The sequence below is a fragment of the Cervus elaphus genome, chromosome 24 (genome assembly GCF_910594005.1).
Source record: "Cervus elaphus chromosome 24, mCerEla1.1, whole genome shotgun sequence".
Lineage (NCBI taxonomy): Eukaryota > Metazoa > Chordata > Mammalia > Artiodactyla > Cervidae > Cervus > Cervus elaphus.
In genome coordinates, this window is record NC_057838.1 from 58,925,689 (window position 1) to 58,945,673 (window position 19,985).

General features: G+C 40.8%; 1 protein-coding gene across 5 annotated transcripts in view; it reads left to right on the forward strand.

The window, feature by feature from the left end:
- Positions 1 to 19,985, forward strand: part of SFMBT1 (Scm like with four mbt domains 1) — a 116,131-nt gene that overhangs the window by 7,138 nt on the left and 89,008 nt on the right. Inside the window, exon 2 of one of the 5 annotated variants that reach the window (XM_043885893.1) lies at positions 4,579 to 4,650. The exons of the other annotated variants lie outside the window; for them this stretch is intronic. The gene's annotated coding sequence lies outside the window, so the exon portion shown is untranslated. The remainder of the gene's footprint in view (positions 1 to 4,578; positions 4,651 to 19,985) is intronic. 5 annotated transcript variants of the gene reach the window in all.

Below are 19,985 nucleotides of genomic sequence, written 5' to 3' on the forward strand. Positions count from 1 at the left end.
GAGCTTTGTGGGTCTTAGGATACCACCTTATTGTGTAATCACTGATGTTCACAGTGTTGGTCTGAGTCAAGCATTTGGTCCAGAACAGTTAACCAAAAGAGTTTATGCCTTCTAAAGTTGTAAATAAGCCTTTGAGTATCTGAGAGGCATGATTATTCTGTGACTCATTCCCCTGCTGTTCTGGTTAGTTGAGGTTTTAACTGTATTTCAGTCTCATTTCTGTATTAGTGGAAAACTAATTGAGTATTTAAAGAGGCTTAATAGTTTACACAATAATGATACCACATAATTAATGCTGTGTATTTTATGTTTTAGCTTTATTGTATTTCTGTACCTTTGGATTTGAGAAATACAGATGTCCAGTTATAGAGAGAAAGCAAATTGGGCAGAGAGTGTGAGTTGAGCAGTTAGCCCTTTCAGAATAGCTAAACAACTGAGCAACTGAACAACAACCAACATGTGTAAGTGTTTTTTAACACACATGTACACCTGTGGCTGATTTATATGAATGTATGGCAAAAACCACAGGATATTATAGAGTAATTAGCCTCCAATTAAAATACATTTTAAAAAAATTATTGTTTTCTTTAGTGTTGTTACCATTTTTAATCGACGTGCAGTTGATTTGTTGTGCTAGTTTCTGGTGTACAGCACAGTGACTCAGTTATATGTGTGTGTATATATTCAGTTTCAGGTTCTTTTCCATCATAGGTTATTATAAGATACTGAATATAGATCCTTGTGCTATACGTCTTTACTGTTATTTTTGATTCCTATATTAGTAAACATGGGGTGACTTTCCTGAATACTGTTTGTTCCAGGGTGGTGGGGGGGACACTTCAGAGCATCTTTTCATCACCCCTCCTCCCCAACTTCCTTCTTGACAAGGAGTGCTTTTGACTATTTTTGTGACAGTGAAGTTATGAAGTCTGATTTTTTTTTTTTTTCTTTTTGGTGCTTTAAATAACTGCTCAGTTCTTAAGAAAATCAGAGTGGTTAGTTGTTTTCTAGAGTTACACTGTTAGACATAATTTTCTTAAAAAAAAATAATAGGTAGCTGTTCTTTCCAGGAAGGTAGTTTCCTTTTGATTACTTTTTGTTTTTATTATTGAGCAAAATGGGCAGCAGTAGGTCATCTAGTAGCTACACCTAGAAATATGAAAAACTTTGGGGTATTTTGTTGTTATCATTTATGGACTTTCCTGATAGCTCAGTGAAGCCTGCCAGTACAGGAGACACGGGTTTGATCCCTGGGTTTGAAGATTCCCTGGAGAAGAAAATGGCAACCCCATTCCAGTATTCTTGCCTGGGAAATCCCATGCATAGAGGAAACTGGTGTGCTACGGTCCATGCGGTTGCAAAAGAGTCAGGCACAATTTAGCAACGAAAACAGCAACAACACGGTCATTTATGATAGCGGAACCCCTTGACCTCTTAATGTAGTTGTTGTTCAGTTGCTCAGCCGTGTCTGACTCTTTGTGACCCCATGGACTACAGACCCTAGGCTTCCTTGTCCTTCACTATTTCCTGGAGTTTGCTCAGACTCATGTCCATTGAGTTGATGATGCCATCCAACCATCTCATCTTCTGTTGCTCCCTTCTCCTGCCCTCAGTCTTTCCCAGCATCAGGGTCTTTTCCAATGAGTTGGCTTTTGGCATCAGGTGACCAAAGTATTGGAGCTTCAGCATCAGTCCTTCCAATGATTATTCAGGGTTGATTTCTTTTAGGTTTGACTGGTTCGTTCTTCTTGCTGTCCCAGGGATTGAATCCAGGTCTTGTGCATTGTAGGCAAATTCTTTACTGTCTGACCCACCAGGAGCTTCTTTATTTTTGGCTGTGCTGGGCCTTTGTTACTGTGCAGGCTTTTCTCTAGTTGCGGTGTGTGGGCTCTAGGGTATTGGGCTTCAGTAGTTGCAGCACGTGGGCTTAATTGCTCTGTGGCATTTGGGATCTTCCCGGATCAGGGATCGAACCCGTGTCTCCTGCAGTGGCAGGTGAATTCTTTACCACTGAGCCACCAGGGAAGCCCGAGCATTTCTTAATGTAGGGTTGATGTTCATCACTTGCATTTTGTTTCCATTTTGAAGTTGATTTTAATCTTCAGTCATGTTCCTATTTGCATTTGAAATGTACAGAAGTTTTTATTATTGTTAATACAAGTAATACCACATGCAGACTGGGAAGCAGAATCTGGTCTTCGGCATTACCTGCATCTGGTTTTCCTTAAGGGTTCCTGGGTGAACTGAGAGAAACTTGAAATGACTCTCTTGCCAGTGGTAGCTGTGATGGGGACGCAGAGCGCTGGGGGGCTCTGCCGGCCTTGCCTTCTAGGGTGGCTCTCCCTTCTTGCAGTGAATGCTTGAGGGCTCCAGGGCTTTAAGGCACAACCGGGTTCTGAAAACAGTCTCCTCCCCGCCCACCCCTTGACCTTTACCCTGATTTTGGCTTCCTATTAACTTTGAGAGGAGCTCTTTGGAAAGCAGCTATACTACTGAAATCTCAGGTTCTGTGGTGGTTTTCTTTTTCCACAAGCTCTTTGAGAGGCTTCCCTACTCTCCCTGTCTCATCTTTGACCTTACTGTGACCTCCTTTTCCTCTCAAAGAGTTCAGCCCCTTTGGGCCTGGACCCATTGTCCAATCTTTTGTTTGCTTCCTGGCCAGTACCCTCTACACTGGTTCCTTTGCCCTTCTGCAGCTTCTGCTCTGGCGAGCACCACCCCCGCCAGTCCAGCCTGTGCCCCCTTTGCTGTGGACACGCTGCCTGGAATTCAGGGTCTCCTGAAGGGGCCCTGTTTGCGGCTGGTTCCACACAGTATTAACTTGAGGCAGAACCTTTTCTTTTTGCCTTCTGTGACCTTTGCAGATCCTCTGTTGTTCCTCTGTTTGCACCTCCCTTGGTGGATCCCCCCACCTTTAGACTTCATCTAGCCTGTGTGCCCCCATAAACCTTTCTACTGAGCTTCAGGTCCATATATCCTCTCTCTCTGGCCCTGTCCAGTTTGGAGTTCCGCTGGCCCTTTAATCTACAGGTCCCAACAATTCCTTAGTCTGCCTTAAAGCTACTCCTCTAGCCGACTTGTCTGCCTAGGTCTTTTTTTTTACCTTCTTTCTTGGTGATGGTATCCCATTTTTCTCCTGACAGCTTTTTTCTCCCAACAACTTTCCTGTGGAACTGAGCCTTATTCTTGAAAATTACCAACCCTTGACTTACGAACATGCTGTTCTGACTTCTTGGTTTTCAAACATTTTTAGAAGCTATGGGGCCCTTTGTTAGGTGAAATCTTTCCAGGAGGCTTAATATGTAAAATAAGAAAGACTGGAGTTCTGGTGAAAGGGGAATGAAGGGCCAGCATCCTGTCCTGCCACTTACCCCGTGCTGCCCTCTTCCTTCTCCCAGGCAGAGCTGGTGTCTGGTCCTCAGCCTCTCTAGGTGGAACTCCCTGCAGTTAGTTGCTCTGTACTGCCTGAGGGTACTCTGCTTGTCCAAAAACCGCTTGATCTTTTCTACACCCTGCCTCTTTCTCATTGGTTTTATCTTGTGACTGGTCAGTATAAAATTAATGCTGTGATGAAACTTGCCGAGGAAAAGCAATGCCACTTTGGAAAGTGAAACTAGGTGGTAAAAAGAGCCAGCTCCTTTAAATGCTGAAAACTTCAAAAGTGCTCAAGGGTTCCTTTCCATTTCAACAGAAGTCTTTAATGACTCTTATCTTTCTCTGAAGCTGCTCTTCTACAACGTGAACATTCAAGTAAACTTAGTTTAGTTTTACTGTTTTTGTTTTGTTCATTAGCCAGTATAGCAGGTTTGTTCAACCTATATAATATAACTAAAATGTTAAACAGTGGCAGTTAAAAATGTGTTCTGTTGCCTCCAAATGGTTGTCCATCCCCTCCACCCCACCCTTCTCTGATCCATCTGATACACTGGGGACAGATAGCTCTTTCTAAACAAACTTGATTTTATCATATAAACTTATCCCGCTGCCAGCAGGGTAAAGTCCAGGCTCCTCAGGAATGTGTTCAGAATCCTTGAGCTTGTCTGCTCACCTGCCCAGCTCAGCCCCCTCTCACATGTGCCCTCCCTCCAGCCTTGGCCAGACCCTGGTCCTCCCCACATGTCTCCTCCACAGTCCAGTGTGTCCTCCACTAACGTACGGCTCCCCAGATGTCAGTCTGGCATATACCAATCTCATACTTCTGGCCCTATTTGACTACTATAGTTATTCTTTTAATATTTTAAAATTTTACTTTAAATTTGGACTTTTTAACTGAAATTTTATAAAGCATTATTGCATTTTAAAAATAAAAATAATGAAATACAAGTAATAATACATTAATAATATTCCTTCAGTAAGTTTCCCTGTCTGTCTCTTTTCTTTTTGGCTGTACCACGGAGCTTATGGGATCTCAGTTTCCCGACCAGGAATTGACCCTGGATCCTGGCAGTGAAAACCCAAAACCATAATTACTAGGCCACCAGGGATCTCCCAGGGTTCTCAACTAAACCTTTTGTACTTGAAATTTTAAAAAACTATGTACTTCGTAATAGGTGATATTAAGGATTTTTTTTTTTTTAGGTATGATAATGACATTGTGACTATATATGAGAATGTCCTTTTTCTTGGGAGAATCAAACTGAAGAGTTAAAGGTGAGGTATCATGATGTTTGAACACTTTTAAATGGCTCATAAAGTATGTATGTGTGTAATACATGCACACATATATGGAAATATATATATGTACATATATATGGAAAAATACAGCAAATCAGGGAAATTTTAATAACTTTTAAGTCTAAGTGGAGAGAATTTGGAATTTTTTCAGAATCTCTGTGTGTGAAAATTTCGATAAAAGCTTGTCTTGGTTTAAGTATAAAAATGGCTTCAAAAGCTGCAAAAAAAGATTTTAATCCCAGTACACAGTGGGTAACACACATGCATACACATGCACACACACACACACACACACACACACATACACACACACACACACACACACACACACACACACACACAGAACACAGACCCACTTGTTGAAGTGACATTTAGACTACTGTGTTTTCAATGTTGTGGGAAAACCAAATGCTAGTGAAGGGTTTTTTAAATAATTTTTTAAATTGAGGTATAATTGATATATACAGTATTATATTAATTTCAAGTATACAACTGATGATTTGATAGTTGTATATATTGTAAAATGATCACAGTATGTCTAGTTAACATCTGTTACCATATCTAGTTACAAAATTTTTTTCTTATGACTTTTAGATACACTCTGATGACTTTTGGATGCTTTCAAATGTACAATACGATATTATTAACTATAGTCATTGTGCTATACATCACATCTCCATGATTACAACTAGAAGTTTGTACCTTTGAAGTTCCTGACAAATCCTGTTTAAGCAATACCTGTGAAGTTGCAGTTGCATATTTTATATGTTAACTCTTTTCTTCCCCCATTCCACCTTAATGATGCTACATAAATTCTTTAAAATAAAGTCTTCGGCAGCCCCTAAATTTTCTCATGTTCCAGCAGTGGTTTGGGTGTTGTGTTTAGGGGACTTCGCTAAGGAGATTTCTTGTTTGTCCTGTAAGACTCAGGTTTCCTGTGGAGTTTTCCTTCCTGGACGCCTCCAAGCCAGGTTAACTACCCTTTGCCCTGGGCATTCAGCCTTCTGCATATTCTCCTCTTGTGAATGTTATAAATGTAATTACTTGTTCAGTGTCTGTACAAGATTGAGAGCTGACTGGGAGAGACCTTGTTATCCCTCATTGGTACCTTGGATACAACATAACAGTGTAGACAGTAGATAAATTATAGCTGAGGAAAGGCACAGAGGCAAAACTGCAGCACCACCATTTGTAGCTTTGTTTCTACTCCAAAATGCATTATATTCTAAACAAAGGCTCTGACATTTAATTAGATCTGATCTAGTGACTCCTTGGTTTAGAGCTTGCCATTGGCTTTCCATAGCAATTACAATAAAATCCAAACTCCTTTTGTGGTCTGTAATAACCTTTGCAATTTGTTCCCTGCCCACCTCTGCCACTTTTCTGCCTGCTTGCCCACAATCCATACGCATCTTTTCTGTCCCTCCAAGTACAGCAAATTTGTTACATTTAGTTCCTTTTCATCAGAGGGGTTAGCTCAGTCATGAAACCTTCCCTCAACATCCTTACCTCCACTCCCCTGGCTTTCCTGTCTCTTTACTGTTTGCTTTTCTTCATGGCACTTATCACTTAATGAAATTATCTTACTTTCAGTTCATATTAATACGTAAATTAAAAAACTTAATTTATCATTGACTGCTTTAAAGTCACAAGGTAAAGAACATTAAAACCTACTCCAGGACTGTTTCTCCTTATTGTTCCTTGTGGGAAAACCAAACAGGGCACTAATGCACTGTTCTTCTGTTTACTGTTGTAAACTCTGTAAAGATAGGAACCAGTTCCTTTAATAAGCATGGCATCCCTGTACTAAGAATGGTGCATAGCAAATATATATATGTTGAGTGGAGGTGTGAATAAACAACCAGCTTGTAAATGATCTAAGAAAAGTTTTTTTTAAACTTCAGAGATTTGGGGGCAGTGTTATGGTTTAGTTCTGCCTGTTCTGAATTTTTTATGAGAAGCCAATATGTTGTTATATTTTGCTGCCTGGAGTGCCTGTTTATTGTTCTAGGTGAGCAAAATTCCTTTCTTCAACTCCATATTTTTTTTTAAATCACATTGACTTATAACTTCACTTTTTTGAGGATAATTGCTCATCTTTAGATCTTCAATAAATGCATTCCTTTTCTTAAAAAATAATTTTGTTTATTAGTTTTGACTGTACTGGGTCTTCATTGCTGCTCGGACTTTTCTTTAGTTGTGATGAGCAGGGGGCTCCTCTGCAGTTGTTTTACGTGGACTTCTCATCCCGGTGGCTTCTCTTTTTGCAGAGATCAGGTTCTGTGGTGTGCCTGTGTGTATGCTCAGGTGTCTGACTCTTTGCAGCCCTATGGATTGTAGCCTGCCAGACTCCTCTGTCCATGGGATTCTCCTGCAAGGATACTGGAGCGGGTTCCCATGCCCTTCTCCAGGAGATCGTCCCTGACGCAGGGATCAAACCCACATCTCTTACGCCTCCTGCATTGGCAGGTGGGTGGTCAACCACGTAGCCACCAGGGCAGCCCTTACAAATGCATTTCTACTGGTAAAAATCAAGTCGAAGGGCATTAGCTCCAGTCATTGGCTTTTCTTCTCACGAAAAGTATTTCCAGAGAGGCAGTCACTAGCCTGGTTCTTTATGGGCACGGGACGGGGCATTGCTACTTCCTTTGCCCTCATGTTCCTCGTGAGAACCTGTTATTTGCAGGTGTATGAGGCTAGGTTGATCTGCAGAATAAAATCCAGTGAATCCACTGTCCTTCTACCATTGTTAATTGAATCGATGCTCTTACTGTGGTGGGAGTGCAGATGATGGTGTATCTGGATGGGAACGGGGGTCCCTGAGAACAGGGGAGGCATCCACAGAAGGGAAATAGGGTTGACCAGACTTAGACTTTGCCTATAATCCCTCCCACCCTCTCCTCAGTCCTGTTTGGAAATGGAAAAGTTTTGGAAATTTTGAAGCTATGGGGGAAAAGAAGCCCTCTAGTTTTTAATTAAAACAAATTTTTAAATCAAAGTTTCTTTGTTGTTGTTTAATATATTTTGTTTGATATATTTTGATATATTTTGTCCTGCTTCCATGCACAAACGAAAAATGAGTTAGTATTCTAGTTTTTTACTTAATTGATTTTTGGCGACAGTTTAGCAAATTTGGACTCTCAGGTAATCCTGAAGTTCTTTGTTAGTTTAGAAGCAAAAAGATATTTTGTAAAACTAGTTACTCATATTATAATTAGTATGTGATACTAACATATAAAGTGTAATAGAACTTTAGTTGCAGATTTTTAGTATATTTGAATCATTTAAACTTTGATTACTGCGGAGCCAAACATGTAGGGGATTTTTCCATCTTGGTTTGAGGAGAACATATACATTTTTTCAGCATGGTGGCAAACAGTTGAAAGTTACTGTGGGTAGAATGGACTTTTTCCTATACCACTCTTCCACCAACACATTTTACTGAACTCAAATTTTGTCACAAATAATTGCACCGAAAAATTGATGCTTTTGAACTGTGGTGTTGGAGAAGACTCTTGAGAGTCCCTTGGACTGCAGGGAGATCCAACCAGTCCATCCTGGGGGAGATCAGTCCTGGGTGTTTACTGGAAGGACTGATGCTGAAGCTGAAACTCCAGTACTTTGGCCACCTCATGCGAAGAGCTGACTCATTGGAAAAGACCCTGATGCTGGGAGGGATTGGGGGCAGGAGGAGAAGGGGACGACAGAGGATGGGATGGCTGGATGGCATCACCGACTCGATGGGCATGAGTTTGAGTAAACTCCGGGAGTTGGTGATGGACAGGGAGGCCTGGCGTGCTGTGATTCATGGGGTCGCAAAGAGTCAGACACGACTGAGCGACTGAACTGAACTGAACTGAAGAAAAATGAGATTGCTTTTAATAGGCATCCCTTTTTCTTGCATTGCATTGCTCTATTTTTATCAAATGATAAGTATCAATACTTAATCTTTTTTTTTTTTTTTTTTGGCTGTGCTGCATGGTGTGTGGGATCTTAGTTTCCCAACCGGGGATCAAACCTGTGCTCCATGAAGTGGAAGCCCCAAGTGCTAACCACTTGATCACCAGGGAAGACCCCTTGGTCCCTTCTATAGGTCACTGTTATTCCTAGTTTTTCTTTGTTTTCTCCAGAAAAATTCTATTTGTATAAAGATACATATTTCCCCACCCACTTAAAAAAATCAATTGACAGTGCTCTTTTCATTTAAAATATCTTGGATATATCAAAGTACACAGCAGTCTGCCTTGTTCTTTCAGTGATTGCCTAGTAATGTGTTTATATAGATGCACTGTAATTTATTCAGTCAGTACTCTATTTGTATACTTTTGAGTTATTTCCCGTGTTTTATGCTATAAACAGTGTTGTGCGCTAATGATAACTGAATTTGCTTGGATTAAGACAGCTTTCTAATACTGAAAGCGTTTTTTTTCCCCCCGACTTGGAGTATTTGTATAAATACTGGTGACCAGCACTGGGTGCGGTAGAGTGAGGGGAGCTGGAGGTGAAGTCCTTGCCACCCCTTCCCCTTTGGTGGCATAGAAGGGGTGGAGGGGACAGAATTCCCAGTCGAGTCTTGGGAGACCGATGTGTCTGAAGATGTCCACAGACTGTAAGGTCTTAATCATGCCTTTAAAGCCCAAGACCTGCGTGTGTGCTGCTTGTTATCAAATTATGTTTGTGATTTAGTTTTGAGAAAACCACAGCAGCATGGATCGACTAACAAATTATTTTACTTTCTGGAAATTTTAAAAAAAACACCTTTTCTAATTTTCTTAAGTGTGTTGGTCTTAGTTGCAGCTCTTGGGTTTAGCTGCCCCGCATGGGAGATCTTAGTTGCCTGACCAAACCCATATCCCGTGCATTGCAAGGCCGATTCTTAACTGCTGGGTCACAAGGGAAGCTCCTGGAAATTTTTTTGTATTCTTTTGTTCATTGGCAGTGGACAGCTAAAATTTTTTCTTGAATTTGCTTTTTATCTGAGCTACTTGATAAGAAATTTTAAACAGAATGCTCTGGTTCCAGTATAGTAAATTCTGAAGAAACTGAATTTGGAATCTTGAGGCATTATGTAGCTGAATCTTAGAGTGGTTATTATATTTCAATAATCTGAGTTTTTAGTTTTCATCCCTTTGCTGAAGAACTTCAGAACATTCCCTTGGAGCATACATTCATACTACACGAGTATCTCCTCTGCGTACTGCTGTTGCCTCTAAAAGCATTGTCCTCAACGTAATAGGGTGATGGGAGGGAGGTTCAAGAAGGAGGGGACATATGTATACCTATGGCTGATTCATGTTGATATTCGTCAGAAAACAACAAAATTCTGTAAAACAATTATCCTTGAGTTAAAAAGTAAATAAAACAACAAAAAAAGAGATGGGTAACAATTGACTGTAATATATCCTACCCCGGGACTGTCACTGCTTGCACAGAGGGCGTGCACACCCAGCCTGCAGTGGGTGGATGGGTGCTGCTGGTCCGCAGGCGCTGCTGCCCTTCCCTGCAGGGACTTGTAGCTGCTAAGTTCATTACTGGGCTTTCCAGAGTCAAGTGTGTTTGCTTTGCTGTGGCATTCTTTCTGCCACAGAAAGAATTTTGTGTTCTAGTGAGTAGTTTTGACTCATGAAGGCAGACAAAAGGATGCAACTTGTAGACTTGGGATTGTGGCAAAGAAACAGTATCACAGAGTGTGGCAGAAAGCAAGTTTTTGTGCATTGATAAGGCCCCTTCAGAAAGTGATCTGAGAAGTGTAGAAATTGGCAATTAGGATTAGTCAAGTTCTTTGTATTGTGAATAGCATTGTGAACAACAGGGAAGCCTGGCAAGTTGCACCGCTTAATGTTTAAAGAACAGGTGTAAGAAAATGGTTCGAAGGCTTATTTTAACGTCAGAGGATTTGAAGAGGATTGTAGAGCAAGCAAATTGCCTGTGGATAGTGCCTAATAAATTCACACAGGAGTTCTGCTTTTACGCCCTCTCAGGTGAAAAAGGCACTCGGGGTTGGCCCTTGTGCACACCAGGACTGTCAGAGGTGCTGGCCTTGAGGCAGATGGTGGGCGCTGAATTTCCTTCCCTTAATGAGAATGACATTACCCCTCCCTGGAGGCAGGAACATTACTGTTGCAGTAGAAAGTTCTGGTGTTTTCCTTTCTAGTGAATTGGAGGTATCATGATCTGTTGACATATAAATTTATTCAGCAGACTGTATAAAGCAGTGATGCCAGGAGTTTAGGGAATGCAAAGATGAGGGAATTCCCTGCCCTTGAGGAGCTTATAGTACCATGAGATGATGCCACACAAAATAGCTAGTGTTTAAATGCTGTTGGAAAGGTACAGAATGCCTCCTGTGGAAGATAGTTTGACAGGGGTGGGTGAAGGGGCTGACATTTTTGTAGGGTGTTATTTTCAATAGTTTTTGTGGAATAATGTTTGTAGGAGTAAAGGTCAGAGAGAGAGTGATCTTTGAATGCTTACTCATATATCGTTATTGTTAGTGTAAGACTTTCTCAGAGTTAAAATATTTCTGTTTTTAATGGAGAAAAGGCCCAGTGTAAAATAAGAAAAGAACTTTGGACTTTCCTTTTCAAATCCCTTTCTAAGCCTTAATCTTTTAGTGCTACTTCCTCCTAAAGCTGTTTAACTTTGGTGAGGGTCCCACCAACTTTCCTTCTTTGAGAACAGCAGAAGAAGCAAAGAACTAGCTCCAGTGATCTGTCGAATCTTAAGCTGTAGGCAGGCTCATTGGGACCTGCCTGGAACTGCAGTGAGCAGCAGTCAGGATATGGGAAGGGAGGGGGAACTGTTAACTTGTGTCCATAAGCAGGCAGCTTGGCAGGAATGACAGTATGTCCTCAGTGGGCCCCAAACTTTTTACTTTGTTACCTGTTGAGTGCCCCTGATTTGCTCTTTAATTGCTGAGGGAGGTTATTATGCTGAATTCTTATATGTGAGTCACTTGCTGTTTTGATACATTAAAATTTTTATAAGCCTGGCATCTTATATATTAGTTTTTCCTTTTATTGACTATTGCTGAATGTTAATTTGCAATTATTGTATTTTCTTCAGCCAATTATATTCTCAGTTGGTAGGAGTTTCTATTGATGTGGATTTCAGCAAGATTCAGGGACCAGCCCCTGACTTTTTTTTTTTTTTGGTATTCCTTTTTGGTGGTGTTGTTGACTTTTTAAGCATCAGATAGGAGTTAAAGATACATTCAGAATTTGCTCAATATCCTTACTGTCATTTCTTTGGTCTTACCTGTCATCTAGTCTCATTTGGATTATTACAGTGGCCTCCTAACTGATTCCCCTCCTTCTGCCCTTGCCTGCTCCAGGCTGCCCATGATATAGTGAGATTCTGTTAACAGGTAAATCAGATGATGTCAGTCTGCTCAGAATTTCCTGCTTTCACTCAAGTCTTCATCCTATCCCACAAGGCTCCCATGGCCTAGCCTTCCCACTTTTTAAGAATTCCTCCCCATTATCTGTTGTCCAACAAGCCCCAGGGGACTCCTTCCTGAGGGCCTTTGCGTGTGTTGCATGTGTTCCTGCCTGGAATCCCTGCGTACAGATTTGTGCATAACTAGGTCTCTCACTTTCTTGGGATCTTTCCCCCAAAATAAGCTCAGTGACCTGTGTGATTGATTTCAGCCCTCCTGTTACGCCCAATGAAATAAGTCCATCAGAGAAAGGCAAATACTGTATGATACTGCTTATACGCAGAATCTAAAAAATAAAACAAACTAGTGAATATAACAAAACAGAAATAGACTCGCAGATATAGAAAACTAGTGATTACCAGTATGGAGTAGGGCAAGATAGAGGTAGGTAAAAAATAAGAGGTAGTGAACCTACCTCTATAGTGGTAGGTACAAATTAAGAGGTACAAACTATTATGCATAAAATAAGCTATAAGGGTATATTGCCCAGCACAGGGAATATAGCCAATATTATACTAACTATAAACTAACAATAATATATACTAACTATATATTATTTTAACTATACCTTTAAAGATTGTGAATCACTGTGTTGTACATCTAAAATGAATTACCTGACATTGTAAATCAAGTATACCTCAATGAAAAAAAGAAAATTTCACCCCTCCTCCACCGTTTCATATCCCTGCCTCTGCTTATTATTTTTCTCCTTCGCGTTCATTATCTAACACTGTGTATTTTACTTCTCCAGCCTGTGTATTATCTCCTTCCTCACTTGAATGCTAGCTCTTTGAGGACAGGGATTTTTGTCTGTGTTGTATCTCCAGCACCTCAAACTGGGTCTTATCTGTAGTAGGTGCTCAGTAAGAAGTTGTTGACTGGATGGATGGATGAATGTTTCATACCATAGCTTCCTGCCCTGGTTTGTGAATTATGTAAATTCTGAATGTGGTAGGCTGTCAGACAATGTCTCATCAAGAAACCTCTCCTAAATCTTCAGTCAAAAGGGGGCTATGATTCTATGTGTCTAACAGTCATTTTGTTACACTGCACAGATTGGCACAACATTGTGCACAAATCAGCTGTACTTCATTTAACAAGGGGGGGGTATAATTCTGAGAATTGGATACAAAAGGAATGGCCGGAGGAGCAAAGGGGAAGGTGCTATTACACAGAATCCGCGCACCACCTTTTCCTAGTTATGCTGCTGGAGTTCGCTAACAGCTGAGCAGAAACCTGTCCGCCTGCCAGGGCTTGTGTCCGAGCGGCGTGAGAGCGCAACTGTCAAGGGGGGTGGCCATGTAAATTCACGCCTGTGATTCAGGGAGAGTCTGCAAGGATAAGTGTGGGGCTGACACACTCACCCACTCATGTGTTAAGTACCAACCAACTATCCAGCACAGGGGGTGTTTATTTAACGCATGTGTGGAGATACACTTAGATGTAGGACAGACTAAATTAATAACATGGGGTAAGATCTGAGATCATGAGTGAAAGATTAGAAAGCTAAGACTTAAATTCCAGCTTAGCCTAGTCACATCCATGTGTTGAACCACAAAACTGAACTCAGCCTCTCGAAATGGAACACGACAGGAAACATGTCTTCACTGTGGCCGTGATCTCTTAGTGTGATTAAGTGCTCATTTCCGTGAGTTCAGTAAATCTGTGTTTAGGCCCAGTTGTGTCCCAGATTAGATCTCTGTCACCTAGAAGATCACAGTGGCCTCTCTTATTCTGATTATAGTCCTTCCTCAGAGCACTGTTGTCACTTAAGATTCCAAGAGGTGACAGGCTTGTGTTTATGGTACCTCTGACCCGAGTGCTCCTCCCTTTGCTGCTCAGATCATTCTCACCTCCCTCACCCGCCCCAGGACACATTGCCAGCATCTTGTTGCTCTTCTGCCTTATGAACAAGGGTACCAAGGTCTAAATATACTTTATTTCAAACTATATTCATGTTCGATGCTCGTTAATATTTATGACTTGAATCTGTTACTCATAAGCTTTTTTTTGATTACGAATGGCAGCATTTAAATCTCTCAAGATGTGAAGGGAGATCACAGTGGAAATGGTAGGAATTAGTGGGACTTCTGCTCGCCTTGCCCAGTCCTCTGCTTCTCTAGGCCCCAGGTAAAGTTGGCCGAGGGATTAGGTTGAACATCTGTCCCTTGGATGTGAGGTCTGTCACTGATAGATCACAAACTACTACTTCCAGTTACCCCCTCAAAGCGAAAGACAAAATGAAATCCGGTGCAGTGATTACATTTACAGATTTGGAATTCTGTAATTTATTTATTTATGAAATTCACATCCCTTTTTTTTTTTTTTTTGTTAAAACCTGAAATTCTCAGGGCTTTTAATGTTAAAAGTTATCTTCAGGAAATAGTTTATCATGTTTTTGAGGAATTAAATAATTTATGTTCAAATGCTAGCTTATTTCATTCATCAGGTTATTTTGGATTTCTATAATGCTAATTATTTTTCTTAAAAGATGATCCTGTGCTACTTAAAAACTAAATGAGTCTTTCATGTGCCGGTTTGGATCTGTCTTATGTTCATGGATTCACTTGTAAGGATATAATCAGTCTTAAAATGGAACTAGCTCCAGCCCCTTACTTTCTTAATACAATTATTTTCTTCAATCCAAACAAACTAGAAATGAATTTCTGTTATTTTTGTTTTCCCATAGACCATCATATTTCTACAGCAAAAAAGTTAGCTACCACCAGAGCAGCTTACATTTTTCTGTTCTTTGTGCCACCTGATAAATGAGGCCTTCACATAAGCATCTCCACCACCACCAGGAGCAACATTTTACCTGCTGTCGTGGAGAAGGAGTCCTGGAGAGGAGGGCTGCTCTGGCTGTGGATGCTGGCCTCTGATGGATTTGCATTTAGTCTTCCGTATGAGCCCCCTTCAGAATCTGAAGCACTCTTTAGAAAGAAATACTGCCTCATCCAGATTCTAGGAGAGAAATATTTAAATTAAAGCAAAAATCATTTATTTTCCCCTTCTGCATGCTTCCACTACTTCCCCCTTTTAAACGGTTTTATCACTTCCATAACGTTTCTCTTTTCAAGCTGTGGTTGTTGAACTCTCGTGGAAAGGTACTGGGCTGGAAGCCTGTGACACCGAGCTGGTGGGAGGGCCCACAGACGCTTCCGAGGAGCTGATGTCTTATGAAAACACCTTTAGAGACTGTTATCAATTCATTTAAATTAAGTTTCCAGTGGGCAACAGAGCGTACTTGAGCCAGGCAAGTATCTGTGACCCAGAGGTACTTACTTGGTTTTGACTTCTTAGAAGCATTTATTTATTTTACTTTTTATTATGGTAAATTTTAAACATACACAAAGGGATAATAACATAATATATCCCATTTACCGATCACCCCTTATTAACATCTTGCTCTTCTAGAGGCATTTTCTAATGCATTTAGGCATAAAATGCCTGCATTTTATAATTATGTTTTTCTCCTTTTGGCATTGTGTTTTAAGCAAAATTTTTTCCTCATTTACATTGGCAAATTGAAATGTGCACTAGTTAACTCTTGAGACTAGTTGTAGAGAAGCAATAATTTGATCTTTCAATAGAAATGCACTGAATATGAAATAAACAGACTGCTGTTAGAGATGTTCTTTACAAATTGGTTAAGTTGTGTGTAAAATATTACTCTTAGTTCAGCCAACAGCGAACCTCTTCTACTTTCACTTAGAACATGGAAAAATCTGTTATTATAAAACTCTGATGGAAACTTGGATATAGATGGGAAATGTTTTCTTCCCTTCTCTCTCCTTCCTCCATCCTTATTTCTTCTTTCTGCTACTCATTCTACAGATATTTTTTGTCACTGCAGATACAAAATAAACAAAGGGATGCTTATATTTGGGGAAAGTAGGAGGAAAATAAACTAGTAAGGAAATAAATAGGAGCTAGTATTTGTGATGGGGACTTGCTGGTAGGCTGAGTGATATGTTAGAGAATAAGATGAGGACATACTCAATAGGGTGATGAGAAAAAAATCTTTCTGGGCTGCTGACTTTTAGATTTACAGTGTGAAGGGTGAGAACCAGCTGGGGCAGAGGGATAGTCCTTAGGAAAGACTCTGTGGTAAGTGGGTTAGGAACCAACAGTGGGAGTATGATTGGAAGGAAGATGGAATGGTATGTAGGGACCAGGATCTTCCAGGGTCTTGTGGATCCTGGTGAGGAGTTTGGAGTGTATTTAGAAAGTTAGTGAAAAGCTTTACATATGCTTGTGACAGGATTTGCTTTGCCTTTTTCGGGGTTGGTGGTGGTGGGGGAGGCCTGCTGCAGGGGCTTGCAGGGTCTTAATTCCTGGGCAGGGACTGAACCCGTGCCCTCTGCAGTGGAAGTGTGAGTCCTAACCACTGGACTGCCAGGTAAGTCCTGATGCAATTTTAAATCACCCTTAATTCTTAGGGGTTACTTTTTGGGGGTAAATTCTTGATTTTTTATTTTTTTGCTGTTTCAAGGTATATATGTAATTAAAAATTCTTCACAAGATTTTTAGAAGTCATGACTATATTCTAAAACAAAAGGTCCTTTTTTTGTTATAGTAGATTGTAGGAATGTTTCTGATCAAGGTACAAGGAAATGATCATAAATACAGTGTTTTATTTTCCATCCTTTTGTTGAAAATCATTAATGTCCTTGATGGAGAAAACTGCTCTTTTTTTCTATAAGGTAAGATGGTATCAAGTCATGCTTTGTAACAAGTGAGGTTTGCATCTTGAATTAATGACTCTATAATACTGTTACACTTTGAAAGGATTTAAGAATCTATAAGGAACCCGTTTTCCAGAATTTATCTGATGGCATAGTTCTTGCATTATGTTTGGTATTATGAAATTCTAAAACAGTGGATTTTAGCAGAACACTGCCTCTGTTCAGCTTTGAACTCATCCATATTTAACACCAAGAGTTGTGTTCATGATGACATATTCTACCTATTCTAACTTTATCTTTTACTTTGGTTCCCTGTGTAGAAGAGCTTATTCTTTAGATGAAGGATTGAAGAATGAGTACTTTTATTATTTTGAGTACAAACTAATGCGCAAATTGTTATTTAGCAAGTTTTGTGGTTGGCTGGGACTATCTCTATGTAAGTCTCCACACTGGAAACAGATGAAAAAATATTTTCCATTGAAGCAGTTTTGCCAACATTATAATCAAATTTTATAGCATTACGATTCCTATAGGAAGTTTCTAGATTATTGTGATTAGCCTTGCCAATGTTTTCTTTATAAAAACATGGTTTAGGATTTCAAATAGGTATGTGAAATACTTTGTAATTTTTTTTTTTTTTGTAGCTTAACAATCTCTTTGTGTTTTTGTTATTGGTCTCCTAGCACTCAAAGCTTTTCAGCTGGAAAGAGGGTGGAATATGTTCCAATCAGTATATGTTAATTTGTTATGTTTATAACTGAACTCTATTAGTTGGTTATGGAATTGAGCTTGCAGAGACTAAAATGTATCTGTCATTTTCCTTTAATTCTAGCACCTTGAATAACAAGATGTGTGGGCCCTAACCTTTGACTTTTGGATTTCTTGGTCAATGTTTTCCTAATTACTTCAGTGGACAAAGGATTGTGAGAACTGCTGGATATTGCTGCCCTTTAAGGGGCCATTAAATCTTGTCTACTTGCTGCTTGTTCATTTTATACCTAAATGTACAGTTGCTTCCCATTCACTGCATTCACTTTGTATCTTCACATTCTCGTCTCTGCCACCCGCGTCACAGCCTCTGCTTCTGCCACAGCTCCCTCACGTGGCCAGTGATCTTTGTATTGGCAAGTCCGGTGCCCTTTTCTCAGTCTTCATTCTCCACTGAACTTCTTTTCATATTTGTTTTTTATTAAAAAAAATTTTAAAGGAGAGTTTTGTTTATTTATTTACTTACTTTTTGGCTGCACCCCATGGCATGTGGGATCTTAGTTCCCTGACCAAGGATTGAACCAACATTCCCTGCATTGGAAGCCAGATTTTTAACCACTGCATCACCAGGGAAGTCCTGTTAGGTTCCGTCTTTCCGCACAGTTCTAAGGTCTGCTTCTCTGAGTCAGGCTCTCAGCCTTTCTTCATCCCTGGGCTCTTTTCTGCCGGTCTCCCTCTAGTCCTCTAACTGGGTACGTGTCAGCTGACAGACAAACTGGAAAAGGTAGTACTCGTCAAGTCTTTCCTGCTTGGGGCCTTCTGTGTGGTATGTAACTTGCTGTGTATGTGAACACCCTTCTGTGTGGCCTTGTCCTGTACATCAAGTTGAACTCTCCTGACACCTCACATGCAAGCACAACTTCTCCTAACACACACACACAGGCACACACAACTGTTGCCAGCCTCATGCCTGCCTTGCTGCCTTTTGCATCCTGTTTGCCCTGCTAGCGATGTCTTCTGCTCTTTCCTCTACCTTTCCAAGATTCAGTCTATCCTTCGAGATGAAGTTTCTTTACTTTTTCTTTTTTTTAGTTTCTTTTTTTTAGTTTCTTTGCTCTTGAATGCCACTTTTATTATTTTTTTTGTAGCTATCTTGACTCACAGTGAACTTTTCCTTCTCTGTGCAGCTGATTTTCTAATATCTTGCATTTCAGAAATTCCCCCAGTGGCTCTGTCTCTGACTGTAAAATCCTTTAGGGCAGGACTGACCTTTGTATCACGATCTTCCATCCCTAGAGCAGTGCTGGGAATGGAGGAGGTGCTCAGTAGTAGGTGGAGGTCAGTTGCGAGAAAAGTTGAGAAAGTATTGTAAACATGTGGGTTTCTGATTGCGTTGGTAAATATTGGAAGACAGTTCTAAAGATAAAGATATAAAACAGATATTTGTAAGGCTGGTGGTCTTTCCCTCACATGGTTTTTTATCTTTTACCTGGTATTATTTTGTTGATGTGGTATAACCAATATTGTGGAGTTAAAACTTAGTGGGGAAACTTTGAGCCAGGTATTTAAACATTATGTTTTATAAGGTAACTTCTATATACAGAGAGAGACTCATTTGCCATTTTCTCAGCTATTGTAAAGCCAGTACTGTGCTATAAATAAAACGTCATTAGCCAGACAGACTGTATTTTGGTTGTACAAATTAAGTGAATGTCGAGAAGGCGCAGGCACCCGACTGGCGCCAGCGGAAACTGAGACTGGGTCCGCGGAAGGGAGTGAGTGCGCCACACCTGGGGATAGCGCGCCCATCAAGCCCCTCGCTGCCTGGACCGCTCTGACGGGGAAGGCACAGAGAGCAGGCGCAGCTTTCCCTTCCGCGCTTTTGTGTAATACCCGAGGGCTGGAACCTAGCGCAGCGCGGGGCGCGCTCCATATAGAACAGCCGGGAGCCTGAGCTGCGCAGACGGAGAAAGCAGCGTCAGCCACTCCCGGCAGCGCCAGCCCGCCCCCGCAGGGCCAGCCCATCCCCGCAGCGTCAGCCCCGCCCCGCAGCGCCAGCCCATCCCCGCAGCGTCAGCCCCTCCCAGCAGCGCAACGGAACTAGCTACCTGAATAAGAGTACACCTCCGCCCGCCTGTGTCAGGGCGGAAATGAGGCTCTGAAGAGACCGGCAAACAGAAGCCAAATAAACAAAGGGAACCGCTTCAGAAGGGACTGGTGCAACAGATTAAAATCTCTGTAGAAAACACCGACTTCACCGGAAGGGCCCTGTAGATATCGAGAAGTGTAAGCTGGAACGAGGAGCTATCTGAAACTGAGCCGAACCCACACTGACCGCAACAGCTCCAGAGAAATTCCTAGATATATTTTTACTTTTTTTTTCTAAGTAAGGAAAAAAAAAATTTTTTTTCTTTTTATATTTTTTCTTTTTTATTTTTTCTCTTTTATTTTCCTTTAAAATTCCCTATTACTCCCCC